At 34.4% G+C, this 5,459-nt stretch overlaps 1 non-coding gene across 1 annotated transcript; it reads left to right on the top strand.

The window, feature by feature from the left end:
* The first annotated feature begins 4,611 nt into the window (after positions 1–4,611).
* LOC114912927 (small nucleolar RNA R71) lies at positions 4,612–4,716 on the top strand. The gene has a single exon (XR_003798935.1). It is a non-coding gene; the product is annotated as a small nucleolar RNA R71 (small nucleolar RNA).
* The last annotated feature ends 743 nt before the right edge of the window (positions 4,717–5,459 follow it).

Below are 5,459 nucleotides of genomic sequence, written 5' to 3'. Positions count from 1 at the left end.
ATCAAATCTAAAACTACCATATAGAAACTATGATATGAACTAATATGCTTATATGTAAATCTGAAATCTAAATTCAGCAAGTATGGATTATATCTATATGTAATTAGATCATATCTAAATATAAATTAAATTTAAAATTTCATATCTGAGTATGGATAGCAGATCAGTACATTCAAAATTCATGATAGTTGGTTCTTTATGATGCTCGATCACCGCACACATGTCCGGCCTCTACAGGTATCCACACGAAGCCCTTATACTGATCGATGACCCAAGAGTGCTAGCTCGTGAAGAAATCATGCTTTGGACGATCCAAGAGAAACATGAAGAAGATGAAGAATAAGGAGACCCTCTTCTTTTCTTTTTGGATCCATACATCAAATCTCTACGATAGAGATCAAGAGAAGAATCTTTTCTTCTCAAGTCTCCTACACACAAGAGAGAACCTTTCTCTCTTCCTTTCACACCTTTAAAAAGAACTTTTCTTCTCTAATTTTCTATGATAAAAATTAGATCTAATATAATTTTTATACTAAAAATAATATGGATTCTCATGTTCTAGAAAAATCCAAAAGAGAGATCCAAGTGTAGAATCGTTCTTCTCTCTTCTTCTCCCTTTTTCTCTCTGATCTAGAACTCTAGGAAGTCCCAAACATCAACTAGAATTTTTTGATATTTCTTCTCTAAATTTTCATGTTAAAAATTAGTTCAATTTGATTTTCACTCTAAAAAAAATAGAAAAAAAAATCTGAAAGAAGAACTCCTTCTTCTCCAAAGCTGCGCACAAGAAAGAAGACCCTTCTTCTTCCTTCTCTTTCTCTCATCGGGAAGAACCTTTCTTTTCCAATTTTCTACTATAAAACTAGTAAAGGAGCCTCTCTTTGATGCTTAAGAACCAGTAGCAAAAGCTCTAAAAAATCTCTTCCAAAGAGATATGGAGAAGAGGCCTGGCATGTCGGTGTTGGGGCGTCCAACTCTTGGACACCCCCTCTTTATTTTTTTTGCAACATGAAGAAGAGAGGGATGCCTCTTATCTCACGCATGAAAGAGAGAAGAATAGGGATGGTAAAATCGACCCGATCCGATTGGTATGCACCCTATCCAAACTCGATCAAACCCGAAAAATAGGGTTTGATCAGATTTGAGTTCGGGTTTGGGTAAAACACAAAAATTATAGCACGAGTATGGGTAGGGTATGGGTAGTACTATTTTCTATTCAAACTCGAATCCGAAGCCAATTCAAATCTACAGATATGAATAATATCTGAATCCATATCCGAATATATATGTTTATAATTCTATTTTGATAATTCTATTTTAGTTGATAATATGTATAAAATTATTTTGGTTATTTATATGTTCTATGTTGAATTGTAATTCTATTTTTATGTTTGATTTCTATAAATCTGAACTTATAAATTATATTTTATATTCAATTGATAATTTTGTATTGATTGATAATATATATATAATTATTTTGATTGTTTATTTTTTTTGAGTATGGGATAGGCATGGTGTGGGTATGGGTGGGTATGGGGAAATGGGTTATCCGTAGGTATCTCCAAATCCATTGGATATGGAGATGGTATCTCTTTTCTTATCCAATCAGATATCAGGTAGGGTTTGGGTATAGGATATTATATTTGAATTTGGGGATGGGTAGTACAATACCCGACCCAAACCCTACCCATTGTCATCCCTAGAGAAGAAGGGGTGCGCCATCTGATTTTGGGCATGAGGAATTCACGATGAAAGCTGTGGGGCATGAGGATTAAATAGATGGGTGGTTTAGGAGTTGGTTCATTCTTATTTCAAATAGGATTCAAGAATTTTGTTTCAATTCTAACTAACCCTTGGACCCAATCCTAACCAATTTAGGAATTAGTTATAACAAACTAACTAATTAGGTACTAGCTCAATTATGAAACTAATTAGATTCCAATCCAATTGAAAATTAGTTAGAATAAAATCTTATTAATCCAGAGATTATTTCTTAATGGATATCAGAAAAACTATTTGATAATAGAGCTTGATCCAATTAAGCCTATTATCCAACAAGATTTGATCCAATCAAAATCTATATAAAACTAATTGAATTCTATTCAACTTATAATTTCATTTGCATCCCTGAGATCAATTGAAATAAGTCTTGTTATCCAACAAAATGCATCCAAACTATCCAAAGCCAATCTAATTGAATTCAATTTAATTAGATCTGATCCAAACCCCATTGCTCAATCAAATTGAGCCAATTAACAATCATATTATTAATTAATTATTATTCTAATTTATTAACCATTAGTAAATAATTTATTGTAACTTTTGCACAGGATTAATTATCAATCAAATTAATAATTAAACCCTTCAACGATTCATAATCGTCGATCAGTTATTTGATCAGACAGGTACTTCTATGTATGTGACCTCATAGGTTCGAATCTAAGCTGGTAGCATAAGAAAAATTTTTGTACTAATCGATATTATGATCTAGCAATAATTTTCAATATCCAGATAGGCTGAATGTATGCCCAACAATACTCTAAAATTCATGTGGATATAATTATCATATACTTCATCCCTTTGACACTCGATCCTCAAGGACGACTTAGGGTTCAACTATCAACCCAAAAAGAGTAGTCCATATTGTGCCTCAACTTCAAAAATTTTGTGACTTTTCACTAGGACTACTTTGACCAAAATTTTGCTGAATTGAAATATAGTGATGTGTCATCTTCAATTTTACTTAAAGCAGTCAATCCCATCTTGACTCGCACTCAGACTTCACAAGTACTTGATGTACCCAGAAACTTTTCATCATCAAATTAAAAATTTGGATAGTCTGACACCAAAGCACAGTGAGTTACTTGCAAGTCATCGAGACAGCTTCAAGTCAGAGAAATACTTATATCCATATCCCATCAGAGTGACTCTGGACAGTAGAGTGCTCCAGAAGTGGTCACGCTCAGTAAAATATACTCCTACATATCATCCATGTACCATATCTATTCACAACATGCCTTGATTAAGAGGACAACCAACTAATATGGCACACAACGACCTACACTCGATACAATTATCGTTCTTGTAATAATTATATTATTTGATCGCAAGCAGGATTTAAGAACCACATAATAAATCCTTCTTTATCATTTTGAAGTAGCTCTAAGGACTTCATCATAACATTTGAGTTTTATTTAAGAAGATGTATTTCTTGTGATAAATTTATTGGATAACATTTATCATTTTATAATTTATATATATGTATGTAGCACAATCATCTATAACCTAGATGATTGGCTTTAAGACATATATTCTAACAACTTATTTATGAAGGGATCAAATGCAACCTCTCCAATTAAGGGCTCAGATTAGAAGATAAGGAACCAAGTATGAATGCAATTTAAATATCAAGGGTTCAGATTAAAAGATAACTCTTTATGAAGATCCAAGTGTGAACACTGCTTAAAGATCAAAGGCTAAGAAGCAAATCCTCTCAATCCAAGGGCTCTCAAGACATCACCCAACAAAACCCTGAAAGAGAAGGCTCCATCTCATCCAAAGCCTTTTTGATGTGCCACCCCAATCAACATTTCTCCATGTTAAAGACTCCTAATGCAAGAAAAGAATTCATGCACCCTTCTCCCTTCATGCTATCTCATGCACCTAGCGCCCCATTCTTAATTATTACATGCTAAACTCCTTGCCCTTTCTTTCTTTCATGTGATACCACAAAACCCTAGCTGCCCAAGCCCCTCACGCTTACATTCCTTCATGTATCACAACTCCTCACACCCCTCCTTTTCTCTCTTTTCTTTCTTACATGCTAAACCATAAAATTCTAGCCCCTCTCTCTATAAGGAAGCCTTAACGCCTCTTTCTCTTCTACTGAATGCAGTTGCTAGTTGACTTATTTGGGTCTCTAGCTTAGTAATGGATGTTGACTTCAAATCATTCTAGCACTTTCAGAACCTTCTCCTTAAAAGCTGAGCTATGACCAGTGGTAGACAGTTGAGAAGCATTTTAGAACTCATGATATGATCCGTGCTTATATATTGGGTCCTGATAGTTGGGTCTAGGTATAGCAGGGCCAACCACTGGTTGTGGTCTCCAGAAAAAATTTGGGTGGTTTCTCCAGTCGGGGTTATAAGTATTCAAATATACATCATTTCCTAATCTACGAGCTTGCTGGCTTGAGCTTGCTGGACTTGCTCATGCACAAACTCAAAAAATTGAGGTGCAATTGGGCATTCACTAATAAAATTGGTCAGGCTTGCACATAATGTACAAACATCTTGGATTAGATTAGGTGGAATCAGGGAGTGTTCAGTATTTAGAAGATGATCTAATTTTTGAGATAACTCATCTACCTTACTGTAGATATCCATAACATTTTCAATTTGATAGATTCTACCTCTTTTCTATTGAGGCATGTGTTGTTCTTCAGAGGGTGGAGACATGTGATGCAGGAAGTTCTCACTAAGTATTTCAAAGAGCTGTCAAGCTTTGTCCTCACTTTTTAGCATGAATGTCCTACCACACGATGCATTAACCATTTATCAGTATTTCTCCGATAGACCATCATAAAAATACTGAACAAGTTACCATTTGGGGATAGCATGGTGTGGGCATTTACGAATGAAGTCCCTTAACCTTTTCCATGTCTCATGAAAAAGTTCACCATCCAACAGAAAAAACTAGTGATAGCTTTTTTAATTTGATTTATTTTTCTAATTGAGAAGTATTTCTTGAGGAACTCTTTCTAAAGAAGGTCTCAAGTTGAAATAGTTATGGAATCTGAAGAGTTTAGCCAATGCTTGGCTTTGTCCTTAAGTGAGAAAGAGAACAGTTTAAACCTAAGGGCATCATCAGAGAAGTCTTAAAATTTTACTGTAGAATAAATCTCAAGAAATTCATCCAAATATTTGTATGAATCCTCATTCGACAGTCCATAAAATGATAGTAGCATTTGAATAATACTAGACTTGATTTCATATTATGCCACCTCCATAGGAGGAGGCTGGATATATGGTGAGTAAGTGTAAGATGGAGTAAAGTGCTCTCTCAATTATCGTGATGGGTCAGTCTCCTGGTTTCGATCCATGTTTTGGGTCTGTTGGTTCCAAGGATTCTTGCAATTTTAGGATCTAACGGTTGAATCTCGAATTTCAATGAGTGACGCTCAAGCATAAATTCTACAATTTATACCTTAGAGCAAACACAGACAATTTCAATTTTTTTTTAAGATTTTTAAATTTTAGGTTATCAAAAAAAAGGATGAAAGAAATTTTAAAGATGATAGCCTATTGAGTCCTAAATCTAAGAAGTAGATGCAAAAAATTTAAGTTAGGTTAGATATTTTTAGTTAGCAATCAAGTGGATCAATCAATCCGAGCTACAGGTTGTCCTAGTTCTAAATAGCTCCTAACTGTCAAGGTCACCTTTGAACACTTCAAATAAAA

Source organism: Elaeis guineensis, chromosome 9 (assembly GCF_000442705.2).
Source record: "Elaeis guineensis isolate ETL-2024a chromosome 9, EG11, whole genome shotgun sequence".
Lineage (NCBI taxonomy): Eukaryota > Viridiplantae > Streptophyta > Magnoliopsida > Arecales > Arecaceae > Elaeis > Elaeis guineensis.
The sequence above is the reverse complement of the archived record's forward strand: the minus strand, read 5'-3'. Positions and strand labels throughout refer to the sequence as shown.